Source organism: Plecotus auritus (genome assembly GCF_963455305.1).
Source record: "Plecotus auritus genome assembly, chromosome: 3".
Taxonomy (NCBI): domain Eukaryota; kingdom Metazoa; phylum Chordata; class Mammalia; order Chiroptera; family Vespertilionidae; genus Plecotus; species Plecotus auritus.
In genome coordinates this window covers 180767456-180791538 of record NC_137772.1, presented here as the reverse complement: position 1 = coordinate 180791538, position 24083 = coordinate 180767456, and the positions used below count along the sequence as shown (strand labels likewise).

At 39.8% G+C, this 24083-nt stretch overlaps 1 pseudogene across 1 annotated transcript; it reads left to right on the top strand.

Moving 5' to 3' along the window:
• Positions 1-18514: 18514 nt before the first annotated feature.
• LOC308244267 (oligosaccharyltransferase complex subunit OSTC-like) lies at positions 18515-18925 on the top strand (annotated as a pseudogene). Its single transcript has one exon. The product of its transcript is annotated as an oligosaccharyltransferase complex subunit OSTC-like (transcript).
• Positions 18926-24083: the final 5158 nt, after the last annotated feature.

Sequence of the window (24083 nt, the reverse complement as noted above, 5' to 3'; positions counted from 1 at the left end):
TGATTTGTAAATGTGTTAATTAAGACCTAAATACACAGACTAGCTCTACCAGACTGCATTCAATAAGCTCCCCAAGTTGCGGCCTCAGGCACATGATCGATATGTCTGCCTTCTACCTGGGTCTGAGAGGTTAAGTCAGGTTGGCCGTTCACTACAAGAAACCTAAAATGGGAAGATCTGTTCTAACCTCAGGCCTGAAATGACATTCCCTCATTCCAGATTCACCAGAAAGCCCTGCACTTGGGTAATTATTGGCTTGTCATTATAAAAGATGGAACTTTGATTCTACCAGTTCATAAATAAAAGAACTGAATATCTTATCTAATCTGTGAAAGCATCAAACTAGAATGAATATCTATATATCTATATATCTATATATATCTATATATAGATATATAGATATATAGATTTTTTTTTTATATTGAGCTGCAGGCTCCCTGAGTACCCTGTTCGGTGCTGTATTCTCAGCACCCAACACAGCCCATGCCACTGTAAGTAGACTCTTGATAAATCTTGAATAAATAATTAATTAAATAAGGGTGAAGGTCAAGTTTGTTTGATTGTCTTTGTAACTTCACTAGCCATGCCTTTCTTCTTTGTGTGGGTACTTTTCCTATTTTCCAAGACTCCCCCATCCTGGTCCTGAGCCCACCTGCCTCCAGCTTGGGCCAATCCTATACTTTCCCACCCAGGGAAAACAAGGGATATGTTGTTTGATTTTGAACTAACTCTGTTGCGTGATTGCTTCAATTCTTTGGACCAGAGAAATGTTTACAGATGACTATTTCACGTCTGAGTGCTTTTGAAGGTTCATCAGAAGCTCCTCTGCTGGGCCACTCTAGCTGTAAATTCAGTGAGGGGGCAGCACGTCTCCTTCCTCTCACCTCTTTCCCTCAGTCCCTGGTCATTGAGTCTCTTCTAGGAAATGCCCTTGGACAGGACTTCCAGTAGCTCTAGTGAGAGCTCTCTCTGCTCTGTGGACACACCTTGTCTACCAGGAGCACTCACACCTCATCTAACCCACAGCAGGAGACAGTGTACGTACTTCCCTACCAGCAGCTTATGTTCACTCTCCTACAGAGTGGCTCACAGCCTGGTCTCTCCTGCACTAAGATCTTCTGGGTGGAAATCAGACCCCAGTTCTGGGTCTCCCAAAATGCTGGAGATAGATTTCAAGCTCTTGGAGTAATCCTACTGAAGCCTCCTCTCTCCAGGCTTAATATAATGGTGGAAAATTAATTTCAATGAAGCTGATTTCTCAATCACCATCCCTCATTTTCCCTGCCCCATCGTTCTTTCTAAACAAAATTACTACTGTGACACTATCCCTTATTCTTATCATCTAGGGACTCTGCTAACTGCATGCCATGTATAAGGAAATAAGAACTATTTTTGCTGGTTTTGTACAGGCATATGTACAGGCTATGCTATGGCACAGGCATATCTGCCTATATTAATAAACACTCCCCGAGATTCTGCCATGTTAAACTCAAAGCATAGGGCCCATCTATTCAGAACACACTAATATTTCTAATCTTAGTAAGTCTTCTTTGTCTCCACCCTTCCTGACCTAATCATTTCTAACAGGGAAAAGACAGCACCCTCTTTCCATTGTATAGTTCTTCATTCTCTGTCTTATTGGAGGCATCTAGAATAATCTCCTTAGTAAGCATGAAATCAAAACCTAGGAGGGACTTTTCTACTTTCTTTCATGCCATATACTTTCTCTGAGACAAAGATTATAAAACTAACCACCATCTGCTTGAATTAGATGAAGGTAAAGGAAGAAATACTGGGGATAAACTTGGTTGATATCAGAAAAAAAAAATCCTACATAATAAAAGGCTAATATGCAAATCGACCGAACGTTGGAGTGAACAGTCACTATGATGCGCACTCACCACCAGGTGGTAGATGCTAAACGTAGGAGCTGCCCCCTGGTGGTCAATGTGCTCTCATAGGGGGAGTGCCACTCAGCCAGAAGCCAGGCTCACAGCTGGTGAGCACAGTGGTGGTGGCGGGAGCCTCTCCTGCCTCTGTGGCAACTCTAAGGATGTCCAACTGCCAGCTTAGGCCCACTCCCCCTGAGGAGCAGGCCTAAGCTGTCAGTAGGACATCTCCTGAGGGCTCCTGAACTGTGAGAGGGTGCAGGCCAGGCTGAGGGACCCCCGCCGAGTGCACGAATTTCATGCACCAGGCCTCTAGTTATACTATGAAAATAATTAAACAAAGAGAGACATAATCAGATTGTCATTAAAAAGTTGTTGTTTTTTTAGTTTCCCTGGCTCCTATTAGGACTAGACATTGGAAATACTCAGGAAAAAGTGAAAAGAGACCAATTTGGAAATTATTGCAATAGTAACAATGAGAGTGGCCATAGAATGAAAAGAAGTAAATGAATTAAAGATATAAAGCCTGCTGCCCTTAACCATTATGCTATATTGCCTCCCAATGAATGGCTCTGATAAACTTGGCCTAAGGATTAATGCCTAATTAGGTTATTGTATTTTTCAGACTAAGAATATTAGCATTTTAACAGAGGATTTTTTCTTAATATAATGAAGGAAATTATTACAGGAGGGCTGAGGATATATTTATTTCTTACATTTCTCTCAGATGGTTAAAATTCGTTTCCCATGGTTCCAAGTTAGTAAACGGTGGTACTGGGATATTAATGTCTAATAAAAATGTCACAATGATGGCCTTTGCATATCAGCAGTTGACAGGTTAGAGTTGATATTTTTGGATGGAGAACTTAATCTATGTTCCTTAATCTTCGCATTCTTCCATTGATAAACTATAAGACAAGGGTAATAAAACATAGACATCATGACAGGCATGCCAAACACATACTCCTGAGTCTGGCTGCAGCTGAGAAGACTCAAGCAGGGAATTAATCATGTACCCTCACGTGGAGAGATGTCATTGAGTGATATATTGTTTATTTATGAATTGAAGATACAGAGTTAAGGTGTCGCCTTTTAGCCTCCTGCCATATATCAGCCAAATCAATGTAAGCATAAAAAAAGCACAGGAGACAACTGGCCGTGGTGATGGATTTCTTGGTCTTTGGAGACCATGGTGTTAGAGGCTGAGTCATGGAGAGCCCTTGGAGTGTACAGCAGGCTGTGCTGTGAAGAAGCCTGAAGCATCAATAGTGAAAAAGTTCAACAGTCTGTAAAGGCTTTCTAACTAGGCAGGTATGCTTCTCCTAACTTTACAAATAAGTCAAGTAAGCCATGGAATGGTTCAGCACTTTGTCCAAAATCATGCAGCTAAAGAATAACAGAGAATGATTTGCTTTTAGATTATTCTAAATTGTTAATACATTCAAGACCCATGCATGCTCCTCAGTGCCCCTACTGAATGACTGTGTTCATCTCCAATCCAGTGCAGGCTCACCTGATTACCTGCCAATCCACAAGAATAAAATTCCAAACAATTCACAAATGGCCATTGTTCAAACCTTCATGCTGAATTTCCCAATGGTTGTCCCTAAGACATACTCCATGTCAGGAAAAAAATGGAGACCTGATGATAGCTTAGTCATTCTCCTTTAAGCAATACAGCATGTAGCCCGAATCCCTAAGCAGAGGTGACAGAGGACACAGAAAAAGAGAAGGAGAGAGATAGGAAGGCTATTGAAAGGAAGAAGAAAGAAGTGTGGGGACTGCACTATTGTGGTTCCACATTATTATCCACATCTTGGTCTTTTTACTCTTCTTGCCTCAGATGGGTACTAAGAACTAAATATTTTTGTCCCACTAAAATCCACATATTAAAGCCTTAATCACCAATGTGATGATATTTGGAGGTAGGGCCTTTGGAGTTGATGGGATTAGTGACTTTATAAAAAGAGGAAGAGACACAGATTTCTTTTTATATAGAGGCCATGTGTGGGTCTAACCAGGAAGGGGGTCCTCACCAAGAACCTTACTATGCTGGTACTCTGATTTTGGACTTCCAGCCTCCAGAATTGTGAGAAATTAATATTTGTTGTTCATACCACTCAGTCTGTGATATTTTGTTATAGTAGCCCAAACTAATTTTAATGCTTTTTATATTAATACAATATGGCAGAAAAAGTGTTAGAATTCGCTTTTTAAATCTAGTACAACAAATCTCATTTTCTTTATTTCTTATGAGAAAATTAATTGGTGTTTAAATTGTTTTGTATTATCTTCCACTTTTCAAAAATGTTATTGTCAGTTAAATCAAGAGACAGCCTCTTTACAAAGTTAGAAATGCATAGATAATGTAATTATTATTTTAGATCTCAAGGAAAACAAAGAATTATTTTGTGTTTCTTTAAATCCTAAATTGGATAATCTGAGTATTTTTTATTAGGAAATATTAATAAGAAATATAAGGAAGATAATATCTCAACAAGCCCCTCTTCATATTATCTTTCATTTAAGACATTTTTCAGCACTTAACTTTCATCTGAGAATATTCATATGCTATTATCTTTTATGTATATACATACTAGAGGCCCAGTGCATGGATTCCTGCACCAGTGGGGTCCCTCAGTTTGGCTTGCGCCCTCCTGCAATCCAGGACCCATTGGGGGATGTCAGAGAGCTGGTTGTGACCTGATCCCAGCAGGCCAGGCCAAGGGACCCACAGGTGTATGAGTCTGTGCAGCGGGCCTCTAGTATGCATATAAGATCTTTGGTTTATTTCTTCCCACCCTGCCCCCTCCCCACTTCCCTCAGAGATTCATCAGTCTGTTCCATGTTTCCATGCCTGTGGTTTCCGCTCCTGCATTGAGTGTCTGCCCCCTGGTGGTCAGTGCGCCTCATAACTACTAGCCGGCTGGTTGGCCGGTCAGCTAGTCACTTAGGCTTTTATATATATAGACTAGAGGGCCGGTGCACAAAAATTCATGCACTGGGGGGGAGGTCCCTCAGCCCGGCCTGCCTCCTCAGGGGATGTCCCACAGTCTGGCCTCCCTCTGTGGGAGGCAACCGGGCTGATCAGGGAAAGGTGCCGCCCCCATCACCCCACTGCTGCTGCCACTGCTGGCTGTGGCAGCTTTGAGGTCTGAGCCCCCGGCCTCACCGCCGCCGGGGCTCATGGGGGCCCGAGTCTACAGCTGCCTGAGCCCCAGGCCTCGCAGCCGCTGGGGCTTATGGCCGCCTGAGCCCACGACTGCCATGAGCCCATGGCTACCTGAGCCCTGGGCCTCACAGCTGCTCTGACTTTGTCCAGATGGATGTTGGGAAGACGTCCGCCCTAATTAGCATATTACCCTTTTATTAGTATAGATAATTACACAAACATATATTGATGTGAAAAAAATAATTTAAAACACAATCTTCTCACAACCCAAAATCCTCTCCACCCAGATGGTTGAGAAAGAAAATACTTTTATTTTTTAATAAGCATTAAAACAGAATCTGGTGTTCAATGGGCAATGCACTAAGAGATTGCAAAGAGAAAGGAATCTTGCCCTCTTATATGGCCAAGCAGATATAACCCATTCTGCAAAATAAACCAACATACAAACATATATAAGGTGAAGGAGAAAATAAAGGCAGCAGTGCTAACAACTAATGCACCTAGGCAATGTGCTACAAGTGTTCATTCAACACTGAAATTTTTCAAAATGAAAACGTTTTCTAAAAAGCTTGTCATTATTCTATAACAGTAGGGAGCCACTCACAGATCTATATGAGTAACTTTAAAAATATAACCAGACTAACATTAAGAGAAGTATCTATTTGTTGAATTATCATCAACTTGAAAGTTTTTGTAAATGGTATGGAAATACCCAACACCATTACTGGCTTTCATAAATCTTGAGGCAAATTGTGTCCTTTAACTTTTGTGTGAACTTTCAAAGCTGAAGTAAACCTTGGTCAAATTTTCAAGATGAAATAATTAGGAAACTAAACAGTGAATGTTCAAAGCACTCTAACAGTTTCCTGTATTAATGGAAGAGCTTTGAAATGCTTAACCATAATATTCCTGTGGCTTTTTATAAGGATTAAAGTTCCAAAAAAATTTTTTGTAATCTCTACAGCAACTAGGTAAGAGGGGGTAATTTGTATAAAAATCATTAAGCAGAAAATACTGAAGATTTATAGTCTTTAGAAATTGATTTCTGTTATTTTCTCCCTACAGTTCTCCTATACAAGAAAGGACTGAGGTCGTGCCAAGAATTCTTTAGTATAAAACATTATGATGCCAGTGTGGCCACATCCAGCGACATCTGGCACACCCAGTAAAGAGGACTGCAATTAGTGAAGGACCTGCGAAAGATACAAGGCACATTTATTATTTAAGTCATGATTTCTTTTAATGATAATGAACTCTGTTTAAAAATATAATTTCAATCCTTTATTCTTTAAACTCCTCTGAACAGTGGAAAAACACAAGATCTATTTTTTCCCCACACTGGAATTCTCATAATCATTATTGAATTTCTGTTTTATTGTGTGACTTCAAAATATGTCTGACAGCTAGTTTTGCTCTATTGCTGTATATGATCTTATAATAATTTCCATAGATCTTCATATGATAGACATTTTCCAAGATGTTTAAATATATGATACTTCTATGAAGTATCTACTTAAATCTAGAATGACCCAATAATTCTTCATGATGTAATTTATAAAGTGCTAAATGAATGCTAGACTTTTTTTAAGGAAGAAATGGTTATTTAATCAAATCCCCTTTGAATTTGTATTTCTTTTCCTTTTTCAACATAACTCAGAGTAGTAGTCACTCTGCTGAGTTTTCAAAACCTAAAGATCATCAAGGATTAACTTAAAATTTATTATACAGCTCATTGAACTAGGAAAATAGAACATTTCCACATGGTCACAGTTTTTCTAATTTATCACAGCAAAAGTTCCTTGGTCCTCTAGAATATGTTATCCAAGAAAGCTTAATCATAAACTTCCTTACGAAATATTAACCTACAAGCACTGTTTCAAGAAAAATAATATCTCTACATCACTCCCAGTCATAATACAAATGGTCCACAGCCTTGGACGAATACTCAAGATGGTGATATCCCATGGCTTCAAAATCACAATAATCTGGTTTCATCCAGATGTCCCCTTCCTTTTGTGGCCACCATAGGTGCTGTCCACAAAATATTTGGGCACCTACTAGTAATAGGATATGCTTTGGGGCGTGTTTGAAGTTACATGGACCATGTGACTTGTTTTGGCCAATGAAATGTGGGCATAAGAGCCAAGCAGATACTTCAAGAGCCAGTACATAGTAATAAAGAGTCCCAACTGTCTGTCTTTCTGCCACAGTGACCACCGCCTCAGCTGGAGCAGCTTCTTCATCCTGAGTCCTGAGAGAGGACCCCGCAGATGAGAACCCTCAAATTGCCCATGATCGGCATGCCACCAGAAATAAGCTGTAGTGTTAAGACACTGTGGTTTGGGAGTTGTACATTAGTTATTACAGCATAACAGGCCTAACCTAATGAATACACCTCTCATATTTTATTCAAAACAACTGTGCTAGACTCTTGACGCTTGCAAAGACCTTGAGATAATCTCTTGTTACTTGGCTGATGGGTGTTTATCATTTTAGTATATATAGAATAAAGTAAGGAGTTAGAGAAAACAATCTTAGTAGCTATAGACCAAGCCTATGGATACAGGATACAAGGTAGCACAATTTTTTTATACTTTTTAATTGATTTGAGAGAGGGAGAGAGAGAGAGAAAGATAGAAACATCAATGATGAGAGAGAATCATTGATTGGCTGCCTTCTGCACGTCCCCTGCGGATTGAGCCTGAAAACCTGGGCATGTGCCCTGACCTGAAATCAACCTCCTGGTTCATAGGTCAACGCTCAATCACTGAGCCACACTAGCACAAATTTGAAATACACAACTTGATGATAAGTTTTGAGATATGTATCAGTACAATGAAGAGTAAAAATACCCATCCCCCAAAAGTTTTCTCACACAGCTTTATAACGCATTCTGCCTATCCCCCCTTGCTTCAATATCCAAAAGAAATCATGTTTTGCTTTCACCACTAAATATTAGTTACATTTTATAGAGCATATATTTTGGGGGAGCTGATTTCTTATACTCAGCATAATTATTTCTATATTCATCCATGTTGTAGAAAATCAAGAATTCATTCCTTATTATTGTTGAGTTGTATTCCATTGAAAGGATATAACACAATTAGTTTATCTATCATCTATTGGTGAACGTCTCAGTTGTTTCCTGTTTGGGGCTACTATAAATAAAGTTGCTATAAATGCGCATTTCCAAGTCTTTGTGTAGACATTTACTTTAATTTCTCTGGGTAAATGTCTGGGAGTGAAATGGCTGGGTCATAAGGAAGGTGTATATGTAGTGGTATCTCATTGTGGTTTTAATGACTAATGACTAATGATGTTGAGCATCTTCTTGTATGTGCTTATTTCCCAACCATGTATCTTCCTTGGATAAGCATCTTTTCACCTTTAAAAAATTTTGGGATTATTTGTGTTTTAAGGCTTAGAGTTTCTTTATATATTCTAGATATAAGTATTTTTCATCAGATATATGCTTTTCAATTCTTTCTCCCAGCCTGTGGTTTATCTTTCATTTTCTTAACGGTGTCTGTTGAAGAGCAGACATTTTTTATGTTGATGGAGTCTAATTTACAGATTTTTAAAATGGATTGTGTTTATATATATATTTATTTTTCTTTATTGATTAAGGTATTACATACATGTCCTTATACCCCATTGCTCCCCCACCCACCACTTGTGCCCTCACCCCCCTAGTGTCTGTGTCCATTGGTTATGCATATATGCATGCATACAAGTCCCCTCCTTCTCTCCACCCACCCCTGCCTTCCCTCTGAGGTTTGACAGCCTGATCAATGATTCTGTCTCTGTTTTTGTTCATCAGTTTATGTTGTTCATTATATTCCACAAATGAGTGAGATCATGTGATATTTATCTTTCTCCAACTGACTTATTTCGCTTAGCATAATACTCTCCAGGTTAGATTGTGTTTTTGATGTACCTAAGAAAGCTTTGTCAACATGGAGCTGCAGATCCTCTTTGAGATAGTGATTTCCTTTCCATCACAGATATATCCAGAAATAAAATGCTGGATCATATGGTAATTATATTTTTAGTTTTTGAAGAACCTCCATACTGGTTTCCATAGAGGCTGTACCAATTTCCATTCCCACCAATAGCGCTCAGGGGTTCTCTTTTCTTCACATCCTTCCTAGCATTTATCTCTTGTCTTTTTTCATAATATACATTCTAACAGGTGAGATGATATCTCTTTGTGGTTTTAATCTGCATTTCCATGATAATTAGTGATGTTGAGCCTGTTTTCATGTATCTGTTGGCCATTTGGATGTTTTCTCCTAGGAATTTTGTGATTTCATTTATTATCCATTTATTAGTTATTTAATCTATTTTTAGTTAATTTTTATGAGTATTGTAAGATACAGTCCAGATTTGTTTTTTGCATATGAATATCCACTTTTCCAATATCTGTTTGTTTAAGATATTACTTTTACCCCACTGAATATTATTGGCTCCCTTGTCAAACATTAGTTGACTATATATATATATATATATATAGTTCTGGGTTCTCAATTCTGTTTCATTGGTCTATGTATCTGTTTTCATACCAGTACCATACTGTTTTGATTACTGTAGCTTTGTAATATAGTTTGAAATCAGGAAGCATGATGCTACCAACTTTCATCTTCTTTCTTGAGATTGCTTTGGCTATATGGAGCCTTGTGGGGCCCATGCACATTTTAGGATTGTTGTATCTATTTTCTGTAAAAAATGTCATTGGAATTTTTATAGGGATTTAGATTGAATCTATAGTTGGCATTGGGTAGTGTTGACATTTTTAAAAATATTAATTCTGATCCATGAACATGAAATACCTTTCAATTTATTTGTGTGTTTATTTCATCAAAGTCTTCAGGAACATCTGGTGGAGGTGGTAGATATTTTAATTATCTTGATTGTGGTTATGTTTTCATGAGTATATAAATACTAGAGGCCCGGTGCACAAAATTTGTGCACCGGGGTGGGGGGGGGGATGTCTTTCAGCCCAGCCTGCACCCTCTCCAATCTGGGACCCCTGGAGGGATGTCCGACTGCAGTCAGACATCCCTCTCACAATCCAGGACTGCTGGCTCCCAAGTGCTCACCTGCCTGCCTTCCTGATTGCCCCTAACCGCTTCTTCCTACCAGCCTGATCACCCCCTAACCACTCCCCTGCCAGCCTGATTGATGTCTAACCGCTCCCCTGCCAGCCTGTTTGCCCCAACTTCCCTCCTCTACTGGCCTGGTCACCCCTAACTGTTCTCCCCTGCAGGCTTGATCACCCCTAACTGCCCTCCCTTGCAGGACTGGTCCCTCCCAACTGCCCTCCCCTGCTGGCCTGATCGCCCACAACTGCCCTCCCCTGCTGGCCATCTTGTGGTGGCCATCTTGTGTCCACATGGGGGCAGGATCTTTGACCACATGGGCACAGCCATCTTGTGTGTTGGAGTGATGGTTAATCTGCATATTACTCTTTTATTAGTTAGGACAGAGGCCTGGTGCATGCGTGGGGGCCAGCTGGTTTGCCCTGAAGGGTGTTCTGGATCAGGGTGGAGGTTCCCTTGGGGCATGGGGCGGCCTGGGCAAGGGGCCTGTGGTGGTTTGCAGGCCAGCCATGCCCACCAGCGACCCAAGCAGAGGCCCTGGTATCTGGGATTTATTTATCTTCTATAATTGAAACTTTGTAGCCTTAAGTGGAGGCCAAGGCAGGCCAGGGCTGTGCAAAACTTGGCTTCCTCCATCGCCGGGGGCAACCCTAGCCTCCTGTTCTCTCCAGCTCTGTGGCTGCTGCCATTTTTGTTGGGATTAATTTATCTTCTATAACTGAAACTTTGTAGCCTTAAGCAGAGGCCTGAGACAGCCAGGGTGTGCGGAAAGCTTGGCTTCCTTCATCGCCAGGGAAACCCAAGCCTCTCTCCTGCTCTCTCTGTGGCTGCAGCCATCTTGGTTGGGTTAATTTGCATACTCGCTCCTGATTGGCTAGTGCGTGTGGCTGGTGGGTGTGGCTGGTGGGTGTAGCAGAGTGATGGTTAATTTGCATATTACTCTTTTATTAGATAGGCTGTCAAAACCTACCATTTTAGTAGTTTATACATCCATTATACCTCAATAAAACTTAAAAATATATTTTAAAAACACTGTAAACAATAAACTCAGATCTAGAATTATCTGTCTGGAAGTAGATACAGAATGTCAACTCTATTGTATAACACCACCACCAGAAACTCCCTAAATGTAGCCCAAACTCTGAAACATCTGAAGAGCAATTGCAAGGTTTGGTTAAATTAGGGAACTACGTGACAAAGATGGATAGTTGAAATATGAAATAAATATAATGGAAAGGCTGTTTTTAGAGAAAAGTTTCTAATGGCTCTGTTGGATATAAATTTGGGGTAGGGAATAATTTTAAGGTGTTTAAAGTATATAACACCAATAGCTATCATGATTCTTTTAAGAATAATATGTCATTGACATGTAGCATAGTATGGGGATAGAATAGATGAGAGAAAAATAAATTACATGAAAATATTGCCAACTCCTTAACTACTATAATAAGTGGAGGAAACTTCTGCTCTTTTTCCAGGAAAATGAAGATCCTTCCATTGGCAGCATTTCACTCTTAATTACAAAGCCATGGTCTCTGAGTTCATGGAAACCTTCTTGAACTTCTTGTTGGGGATCATTCAGTCCTACTAAGACCCTAGGGTATTTGTTCAATTTCTCACAGGTTCTCTAATAGGTTTTACCCAATGCTTTCCCTGCTGTGCTTGTTAAAAGGCGATGGTTTAATGCCTCTGTAACTATCTTTTTGTTCATCAGTTTATAATGTTTTTCATTATCCCCAAATGAGTGAGATCATGTGGCATCAAACAGACTGTCAAATTACAGCAGTAAGTTTAGGGAGAGGTGGGGGAAATAAGAGATCAACTGAAGGACTTGTATGCATGCATATAAGAGTAACCAACGGATGCAAAACATTGGGGGGTGAGGGCATGTATGGGAGTGGGGTGGGGGGGGCAATGGTAAGATATGTACACATATAATACCTTAATAAAAATTTGAAAAAAAAAAAAAAAAAGGCGATGGCTTTATGTAAACATGCTCAGTTCCCAAAGTAGTGTTCTTCTGTTACTTCATCCCAGAGTATCATCAGTGTGTTAATATAGTATCACAGCTTGGCCCTTCACCAGGCGTCATGGTTTCTATAGTTCAACATGATTTCCAGTTCTTTAGATATTATTTTTGCTTTGCCTTGAATGAAAATGTTGTTCTGTCATTCAAAATCTGAACATCCTAAGCTTCTTATAATAAACCTGAGTTCTACTGTTTCTATCAAGCTTCTACTGTAGCTGAATTGTTGGATTTCCCTGGGAAAACTGTATTAGAGTCGCCTCAATAACCCAAACACCAGCATTTTATTTAGAAGCAACAACATTCTACCAGCATGTCCTGCATTACTTGGGAACTTTCAGATAAAATATCTCCCCATGAACTATGAAGTAAGTACTTAACTAAGACAGTTGTTCAAGCTATTCAAGTATTTTGCATTTATTTCTATGTATTCTTAACTGTTTGAGTTCAGTAAGTTTCAGCCTTACCAACTTAAAAGTATTTTATAGTCAAGGGCACAGTAAATGATAGAAGGGAAATCAATGTCATGTCAGGACTCTTTCAACTTCTAGTAATAAAACCCTATCTCAAACTAAGTCCAACAAAATAAAGATTCCATTGTCTTCCACAAATGAGATGTTTGAAAGTTTCTATCTTCAGGCACAGCAGAATATCAGTGCTCATATATGGCTCTCACTCTTCCTATGTTGGACAGCTCTTCTGCTATTAGTAGGAGTAGCCCACAAGAGCCACATCACGCTATCTAAGACACCCACAGAAAATAAAGCAACTTTCCCAGTAGTTCTGGCAGATAATTACCAGGGACAACTCTTCCTGAACTAAGCACTATGGCCAAGGGACAGAGGTGCTCTCATTAGTCAAGCCTGGAGCATGTGACCTCTTCCACATCTGGAAGATAGAGTCTATGCTCAAGTCACTTGGAATGAGTTCTCCCCAGGAACAGATGGGATTTGTTAACAGATATGATGAGAAATGCTAGGCATATAAGATCACAGATCTTTACCATCATTTTCAAGATGACAATGTTCTCAAAGAAGTATCTACAAGGTATTATAAAAAGGAGTGTAAAGTTAAATTTATACTCATGTGCCAACATGCAGAAGGCAAATTGTATTTGTGCCAAGATATCAAACACTGCCTTGTAGAGTATTATCAAGAAAAACATTTGGAGGCAGTGAGGTTACAATTGTCTTGCATCCCTTTTTTCTATTTATATTCTATGAACTTCCTTCTATCTTCGGAAGATAATCAGAATTCTCTTTGATTCAGTCAATAATACCTATAGCTTACGACCCTGAATGAAGTCCCTAGTCCCTTTAAGCCTCAGCTTACTCACTTGTAAAATTAAATATAATGCCTGCCTTAGTGGATGTGGAAGAATTAAATGGCCTATCATAGCATCTGGCACATAGCAGGTGCTCAACAAGAGTTGTTCTTAGTAGTATTGTTCATATTCCTTCACAGCCTTCTTCATAGTATTCTCTTGTCTGATCTTCTCAATATTGTCTTCACTAAGTGTAAGTTCGAAAAAGGTAGGGATCCTGGCTGTTTTATCCGCTGATAGCTTCCTGGGGCTTAGAACTGTACCATAGTAAGTGCTCAATAAGCATTTGTTAAATTAATGAATAAATTAATTGCCTATCTTATCTCCCAGCTCAAGTAGTTCATTCACTGAGGAGATGATCCCTGTTCAATTCATTTTAAACTACCCCAGATTCTTAGTTTAGCATTTAGAGTAAATAAATATTTGTTGAATGAATGACTAAATGAGTGAAAACCCAAACAATTGCCTTCTCAAGTATTCCATTTTCACTTCTCAAGCACTAATATAGTCAATGAACATTTTAACTGCGTTCATAATCATCATTCCCAGCATTTTAAGCTTCATATTCAGAAGGGAAAATGCTACAAATAACATGCCTTCATGTTCAATCAAACACACATACAAATTAAAGTTAAAAGCATAAAGAGTGGCTTTTATGTTGTTCAATGGCATTAAAAATTTAAAGGTTGCTCAATGATTTGGAGTCCTTTTTTTCTTAAAGTCTGCTTTTCAATCCCATACAGTGAGTAGTAAAGCATATATTTAATAAAACATTTCTGAAGTCAGAGCATATTATTGAATGATCAGTAAAATGTGCTTTTTAACTTATATGCAGGCTGATATAATCAGCTTTTTAATGAATCCCTAGACTACAGCAGAAAGTTTTATAAATCTCAAATAGTGTGATTTTTATGAAAATCATTAGCATACTTGTTCACCAAAGAACTTTACACCATTTTCTGGGATTTTTAACTGTTGTAATGAGGCAAAAATTACAAAGAAGCTTAAAGCCTAAACTTTATTGGCAATATATAGAACAAAAATCCATTTAGCCATCACTTAAGTCATCCCCAAGCACTTACATTTTGGATAAGCATGATAAAATAAGGAAGAGATTACTTGTTTTCTCCAAATCCTAATGGGACTGTGTACTTGAACAAGATTTGAACCCTGTTAGTCAATTTCCTAATGGAAAAATATGACCTCCCACCTTTAAAAATTAAATGACCCTTTGGAGACTTACTAAAAAGAAGGCTTGCCCAACTTTGCTCACCATACAAAATAACATCTTGATGTACTAATATATGAATAAAAAACATCTGCATCATGTTTGACTTAAAATGTACATTGATTTGAAAATAAAGTGGAAAGTTTTTGTAAAAATGTGTGCTTTATTTCAAAGAATGTAAACCATGAAACACATTTTTGATACGGTTCTAAAATTTAATTCGGTTGTCTGAAATAAAGCTCAGAGAAGTCTACTTTTCTTCCTGATATGGGGCTGCAGTTGACCCTTGAAAATGTGCATGTAACTTTTGACTCCACAAAAACCTAGCTACTTACAGACTACTGCTAACCAGAAGCTTACTGATAACATGAACAGTCGGTTAACACATATTTTGCATGTTATATGTATTATATACTGTATCCTTACAATAAAGTAAGCCAGAGAAGATAAAATGTAATTTAAAAAATCATAAGAAAGAAAAAAATACATTTGTAGTACTGTACATATTTGTTGAAAAAAATCTGTATATCAGTGGACCAACACAGTTCAAACCTATGTTCCTCAAGGGTCAACTGTCCATAGAACTTTCCAGCAGATAGTTTTGTCCTGAGGTCAACTGACTCAGAGTAGGTCTATTAATGGGATTCAGGAAGTCCCTGAAAGCCCTGGAATTGTGCTTGAAGTTTTGTATGTACAGACATGTATTTTTCCAGAGAACAGTGTCTCAATCTTGGCAGTATTGACATTTCGGGCCAGATAATTCTTCATTGTGGGAGCTGTCCTATGTAATGTAGGGTATTTGGCATTATCTCTGACCTCTACCCATCACATATGACTAGTATAGCCCCAACCATGACTATCAAAAATGTCTCCAAATGTTACAAATGTCCCCGAAAAACCACTAATGTAGAGAGAGGTTCCACTGTTTTTATCAGATTCCCAAACAGCTTAAGAGCTACCACCTTAGTGTGTAGAACAAGAGTCCTAGTCACCTCCCCACTGTGTCTCATAGATAAGCACACTGGTCTGGCCTTTGGGATTCCCCCCAGAATGAAACCCATTGCTGTTATTCTTGTGCAGGCAGATTCATGGGTGTCCCCACCTCATCCTCCCCTCTGAGAATTGCAATAAAAAGATCTGTTTTTCCAAAAATCTTGACTAAGATCTCCCAATTGTTGATGGTTTCAGAAAGTCTAAGGATTGTGTTTAAAGTCAGGGAGTTGTAAACCTTCTAGGTGGTTAAAGTTTGTTGCTCATCTTGTTTTGATTCCCCACCACACAACCAGTGCCTAACTTGTGTAATCAATACATATTTGGTTGATGATTGGGTAACTGCACTGTGAAACCAACAGCATCTGTGAGGGCTTATTCTTATTTAAAAGACCCATAGTTTGAAATATTCCTTCAGTCACTCCCTCCCAGAGTTCTGATTTTCTCTGTCTGTCTGCTAGAAGCCTGTTGCCTCCGAGATCCATCCCAAGAAGAACAGAGCCCAGTCTATTCCACACCATTAATTTGGACTCATTGGCAGTCAGTTCATTCTTTGCTCCCTGTAGGTTCAGCCCCATGTACAATGGTATTCCTGAAGGCATATAACATCTCAAGTATCCTTATCACCTTCACTAGAACCCTTGTGGGCTGTGAGATAGTTCTCATGCTCTGCTTTCCTTTAGCCAACTAATCCATAGATTTAACCTACTTTCCTCTTCCTTTCAAAACCCACCACCCACTGTCCTTGATATTCTTTTCCACATATTTTCCTTTTTCTTTTTCTTTTCCAAATTTAATTCTGAAGTGAAATATAATCTCTCTAGTGCCACACACACACACACGCACACAGACACACACACACACACATACAAACACACACACCTTTCTTGCCTACCCCACGCAGACTGTATTAAAACAAAAATTTAGCTACATGCTATTTCAGGAGACCCCTAAAACATAAGGACATAAAAAGGTTAAAAATATAAGTCTGAAATACTACTCTAAAAAGAGTTAATATAACAAAAGGGACTCTAAGTACAATAGCAACACCAGAGCTAAAGAGGTTTGCTACATGACAAAAGGTTTGATTCACTGGAAATACAAATCTAAATTTACATGTACTAATAAAATAACTTCAAAATATGTGAAGCAAAATTTGACAGAACTATATAAGCAACTTGAAAAATCTCTGTTGCAGTGAGATTTTTGTCATAACGTTCTCAGTAATTAAATCAAACAAACCCTAAATTAATAAGTACACAAATATCCTATATAATAAAAGGCTAATATGCAAATAGCTGAATGGCAGAATGACTGGTTGCTATGATGCACACTGACCACCAGGGGGCAGACACTCAATGCAGGAGCTGCCCCTGGTGGTCAGTGCGCTCCCACAGAGGGAGTGCTACTCAGCCAGAAGCCCAGAAGCCAGGCTCATGCTGGCAAGCACAGTGGTGGCAGGAGCCCCTCCCGCCTCCACAGCAGCGCTAAAGATGTCCGACTGAGGGCTAAGGCCCTATCAGACAAACCCCTAAGGGCTCCCCGACTGCGAGAGGGCACAGGCCAGGCTGAGGGACAGCCCCCCAAGTGCATGAATTTCGTGCACTGGGCCTCTAGTTTGGTAATAATGTATCAAGCTCTATCTTATAGTATATATTTCAAACTCTGTTCACCCAATACACTCTCCAATAAAATATTTTACACCAACTCCCTTGTGTAAACTTCTAGCTCCTTCCTATCTGCTCTCACAATTGATTTCCTGCCTACTTCACTGAAAAATTGTAAGCAGTATGAATTTCTCCAGACTCCCTGTACCACATCTACCCACTTGACCTCTTCACCCATACTCTGTATTCCCATGTTTACTATTGATGGACTCTCTGTGCTTCAATGTAAAGCCAGTCTGTGCCCTTGTACCCTGGACCCCATTCTCCCCTTGCCTCTTTTTTGCTAACAGTCCTTTCTGTCCTGTTTCATTCTGTTGCATCATTCCTATTCACATTCCCATTAGCATGACCTCTCCTCCCCTGCAAATACTCCTCCATGCTTGTAACTACAGTCTCCCAATACCTCTAATCTGATACTCTCAACCTACTCTAGTCCAGCTTTCACATCCATCATTCTACTGAAACTGTTCTTGTCGAGATTTCCATGGCTAAGTCCAATGGTCTTTTTAAAAATATATATATTTTATTGATTTTTTTACAGAGAGGAAGGGAGAGGGATAGAGAGTTAGAAACATCGATAAGAGAGAAACATCGATCAGTCACCTCCTGTACACGCCCTACTGGGGATGTGCCCGCAACCAAGGTACATGTCCTTGACCGGAATCAAACCTGGGACCCTTCAGTCCGCAGGCTGATGCTCTATCCACCGAGCCAAACAGGTTAGGGCCCAATGGTCCTTTATGATTTCCCATCTTACTATGCTGGTGTTAGCACCTATCCAGATTATCACTCTCCTTCATTAGCCTCTAGGACACCCATGCACTTGGTTTTCCTCCTGCCTCAATGTTTGGTCCTTTTCCGTTTCTTCCTGGTTATTCATCTTCTCTCAGACCTCGGGGCTTAGCCCTGGGTCCTCTTCTCTTCTCTTCCCATACTCACTCCCTTGACAACCTCATCCAGTCTCAGGGCTTAAATGTTGTCTGTATGAAAATGACTCCTAAATGTATGTCTCTAGCCAGGCCTCTTTCCTGAAGTCTAAGTTTGTATATCCAATTACCTACTGAACATCTTCACTTGAAGAACTCATTAACAACATGAACTCGCCTTTCCACCACCAATATGGAGACTTTGTACCAAGTCCCATTCTTAGTGCTCAAATGCCCCAACCTGAAGCTGAAGAAGCCGTTCTGGTGCACATGCCCTCTGCCATGATGGTGTATGCTCTATTGGTGGTGTCTTACTTTCTCATCACTGGAGGAATAATTTATGATGTTATTGTTGAACCTCTAGAGACCAGTGGCTTTTTTGGCCTAAAGAGTAAATGGACAATATATTATGGAAGGACTCACATCCAATGTTCTGTTCACAATGGGAGTTTAGGTTTCATAATCCTAGACTGATCCAATGCACCAAACATTCCAAAACTCAATAGATTTCTTCTTCTACTCACTGGATTCATCTGTGCCCTATTGAGTCTTATCATGGCTAGTGTTCATGAGAATGAAACTGCTGGGCTATCTGATGAATTAGAGTGCCTTTTGATATGAAATCTGTGGGTACTAGATTTGCACCTGTTAATAAAGTTTTAAAAGTTGTACCAAACCTCTGATATGAAATATGGAAAAGGATGAAAAGTAGCAGAAAAGAAGCATCTAGTAGAAAACATGGGAAGCATATTAAAGCTCAGACTAGAATATCTTCTTGGTATCATAGAGACAAGCTTATCACAGTATTTTTTCTTGGTCCTATGCTGTCATACCAATGATGTTAAGTGGCATTCTCTCCTCAGTTTTTCATGTATTAAAGAAAATATATTCCATTTATACAAATATAATACTTAACAGAGTGATAATTGTTTTCAAACCACTTAACATTTTTTGGAGATGACATTCCTGACTTTCAAGAATTGATGTAAAATTAGAAAGCAAGATCCTAAAGGTTGAGAACTCTGGACAGCTGATCAGCTTTACCTGTGCTGCTTTGCCTTTAAGCAGAGTATAACTGTGCATTATTTCAGATATGTATGTAACACTGTTTCCTGGACAATAAGGTATATGGAAAAAACAGAAATAAATAATGTTTTAATAATTTAAAAAACCTCAACATGTTTAAGATTTCTGATCTCCCTCCCAAGAACCTAACTCACCCATAGACTTCCCTGTCTTAATTTCATTCCTTCATGAGCCCAGGCATAAAAACGTGGAGTTGTCTTTATCCCCTCTGTCTCATACCACCTTTATTCTGTCAAGAAATTAATTTGGCTCTATCTTCAAACTACTTACAGAATTCAACCACTTCTCTGTACTACCCTGCTACTACCATTGTCCAAGCCATCATTATTTCCCCGAGGATTGTTATACTAGCTTTCTGACTTTCCTGATCCTATCCTTCTCCTTTTAGAGTATTCTCAACCCAATAGCCACCAGTGCCCCTTTGAAAATGTAAATCACATCATGTCACTTCCCTGTTCCCCCTCTTATCTCATTCAAAGTAAAAGCCAAAAACCTTATAATGAAGTGCACCTCTTACTATCTGACTTCACCTCTTATTATTTTCTTTGTTGTCTGCACCCCTCCAGTCCCACTGCCTCCTTGCTGTCCTTTGAACATAGCACACAAGCTCCCAGTTACCAGCATCTCTGTCTCTGTAATCTGTCTTCCCACTTAGATCCCTTGCACTTCCTGTCCCCACCACCTGAAATGCTTGCCTGATACCTATGTGACTAATTTCCTCACCTTCTTCAAGTGTTTGCTCAAATTTATTTACTTAGTGAATCCTTCCATGACCCCTTTATTTACAATGGAAGAAAATCACCCCAAGCCCTCCTGTATTACTTTTTCCCCTGTAGCCTTTATCAGAGTCTTACATACTTCTAATTCACTTACATGCTATACTCATTATTTATTATCTGCCTTCCTTTCCCAAAATGTAAGAACTTAGGGCGGAGATTTCTGTCTGTTTTGTTCACTAATGTATCTCAGGTGCCTTAAAGAATTTCTGGCACATTGTACACACTTTGTAGATATTTGTTAAAGAATGAATGAATGAATGAATGAATGAACAAATAAATGAGTGAATACATAGAACTCTGCATCCAATATTCTTGTCAAAACACAAGTGGAATAATTTCGATATTTGAGCATGTACTATGATATAAACAAGTCTAAACAAATATTAAAAACACTATTGTAGCCCTGGCTGGGTGGCTCACTTAGTTGGAGCATCATTCTGTGCACCAAAAGGTTGTGGGTTCAATTCCCAGACAGGGCACATACCTAGGTTGCATGTTCAATCCTGGATTGGGATGCCTACGATGTTTCTCTCTCTCTCTTTTTTTTCCTTCCTCTCCCTCTGAAATCAATAAAAACATATCCTCCATTGAGGATTTTCAAACATCACTATTGTACAGATTAGTGTGGAAATACACTTGTAATTATAAAAGAAGTACAGAGTCTATCTGAAAGAAAAGAAAAAAAAAGGACTGTCTCACTGAGAATTTTATGTTCAGGTACATATTAGTGAGTGAAATAATACCTAGAAAATTTTTAAAATGCCTATAGTTGAGGACTGAAAGTGGAGTGCAATGAGGTTTGAGTGTTCTAGGCAGAATGAAAGAACAGGAGCAAAGAAAGACCTAAGGCAACAGTGAGAGTACGAAAAGCAAGATGCAGTAAAAAAAGTCTTGAGTGAAGAGATGGTGGTGAATGATAAGGCTGGGTTGAGAATTAAGTAGAAGCGTTTCACAAAGATCTGTGTACACCCTAATAAAGAATTTCAACCTCACCCTGAAAGCAATGGGAAGTGTTCCAGTTCCTTCACCTCTTTATCACCAGTGACCATTCTCTCCATCCTGTCAGCCATCCATCCCCATGGTCTGATCCTGGACTTCATCAGTACTAGAAACAACATCACTTCTAAAACCTTAATTGCAAATATTACACTTTCCAATCACCAGATCACTTGTTCATGTAGCCCCACAGCTAAAAACCTTCACCTTCACCAAAACTCCCACTACACTGACCCCAGCACTTTCTCACAGTCAGCCCTTGCCTGCCTCATCCCTTTCCTCGTCTAGCCAAATCCCATGGTCCACCATCAGAATCACACCCTTTCCAAAGACCCTGAGCTCTCTTACTCTTTTATCCCTCTATACCACTCTCCTAGCTAAACCATGATTGTTAATCTGGCATCTGAAAATTGGTAGAGAAAAATTATATATGTGAACTTATTTGTTTCACTTTAAATTCATATCACAGACCACAAATGGGTATTCCAAAAGACCCAGAAATCTTAGTCTGATACATTCACTTTCCCATCCCTCTTTCATTTTTCTCTTTTTTTCTCTCTAACCTTCCACACCCTTTCTCATCCTTCACTTTCATTCTCAACTGATGACTTTGCCTCAGACCTCAATGAGAAGCCATAAATGGGGAAAGACTCATCTTGCTCTCTACCTGCAAACAGACTTCCCTCGGCACTGCAGTCCTCTAAGAGTCCAGCAGAGAAAGTACCCTCTCCTCCTAAAGGAAGGCACCCCCTCCACATCTAGCTCCTCACCCAACCCCTCTTTGTCATCAAGGCCGGCGCCTTCTCTCCTTTTCTACATTGTCATCATTCCCTCTCAATTAAATCACTCCACTGTTATCCTCTTATTCTCTAGTAGCCCCAACTTTAAAAAAAAAAAAAGTCACTTCATTGGATAAACCCTTCCAGGTTCACGGTCTCTCCCCACTTCCCTTCACAACAAAACTGCTTCAGGCTTTTTTTATACTTAACCCTGTCCACTTTCACCGTTTTTATTCTCTCGTCAACCCTTTCCAGTCTGGTTTTCACTCCCTACCATTCCAGTTAAGGCTGTTTTTGTCAACATTATTACCAATCTCTCTGTTGTCAAATTCAAAGAACTTTTCTCTGTTCTTACCTCTCAGCAGCATTCCAGGGGGTGTTTAACCTTCTCATCTATACTAATAAAAGGGCAATATGCTAATTAGACCAGGAGACCTTCCAAAAGTCCTTCCAGACAAAGCCATGGTGGTGGGGCCAAGGCAGAGGCAGTTAGGGGCAATCAGGCTAGGAGGGAGGGCAGTTGGGGGTGAGCAGGCCAGCAGCGGGGGGGGGGGGGGAGGGCAGTTGGGGGCGAGAAGGCTGGCAGTGGGGGGCAGTTGGGGGCGAGCAGGCCGGCGGAGGGGGTAGTTGAGGGCAATCAGGCCAGCAAGGGGGAGGGGCAGTTGGGGGCGAGCAGGCCAGCAGGCAGAATGGTTAGGGGCGATCAGGCAGGCAGGCAGGTGAGTGGTTAGGAGCCAGCGGTCCTGGATTGCGAGAGAGATGTCCAGCAGTCAGACATCCCCCCAAGAGGTCCCAGATTAGAGAGGGTGCAGGCTGGGCTGAGGGACCACCCCCCGCCCCCGTGCACGAATTTCGTGCACCAGGCCACTAGTTCTTATAATAATCTTCTCTTCACTTCCTGATACAACACATTGCTTTCCCTCTTACCTCACTGCTTATTCCTTCCCACTCTCTTTTGCTATCTCTTTTTCAAACTCAGTTTGTTGGTGTTCCTCAGAGTCACCCAGGGCCCTCTTCTCCTCTTTTTCTCTCTACACTTTTTATTATTCAATCCCATTCAATAATTTTAAAATAGTTTGAGATGACTCCAAAATCGATACCTCCAATATGGATGTCTCCTCTCAAGCCCTAATACCCTTAACCATTTTTCACCAATGTGCAGTTGAGTGACTGACCAGTTTGAGTCCAAAATTATATTTCTGATTCAAACTCCTTCCTCACACTTCACCACTTTAGTGATGCCTTTATTGTTTATCTCATTGCTTAGCCCAGAAGTCTAAGAATCTTCATGATCCCTTCATTGCCCCCACACACTCAGAATGGGACAATGTAGACACCTCAATTCACCTAATCGAGCACATTTTGGGGATGTGGGAGGAACCTGAGTCCCTGGAGGAAACCCACAGATGTGGGATAACCTGCAAATTCCACACAAACAGTGGCCCTGGGCCTGGCCAGGAAGCAATTTTTTTTTCTTTTCAATGTTACAACACAAATTATATTGAATGAAATGAGTTATTCAAGGACCTGCTGTAATTATACAAGAAGGGAGCAAGGAGGAAAGTGTCCAGCTGACTCCCACGTTGTCCAACTATTTTGCTATTTACTGAAAGAAGGAACTACTAGTGAATATTTGAGGTGAAAGAAGAGCTCATACTTAACTTCTTGTACCCAATTTCTATTGCAAAATTTTTATTGAATTTATTAGGGTGACATTAGTTAATACAATTACATAGGTTTCAGTTTACAATTCTATAATACATCATCTGAATATTGTGTTGTATATGAACTATTTATTAGAAGGAAAACAGAAAAATGGAAGGGATTTGAGATTTACATTAAAAAGGAAGAAAAAACATAATAATAAATTCAGGAAGAATTCAAAATGCAATGTGAATTGGCAACGAGAAAAACAATACCTAAACTGATAGTGATTTAAACACTAGTCCCACCTACCTGCAATCGGTCTTGGAACCACATGGTCCTAGATTCTAGGCAAAATGGCTCCAAGGGTTAAGGCATTCTTTCCCTCCTACACAATTGCTCACCTAAGGAGTTAAGCTCTAAAGGCCCTGTGGTCTAGAAATAGGAATAGCTGTTTTGGCTAAGCTCTAGGAGAGTT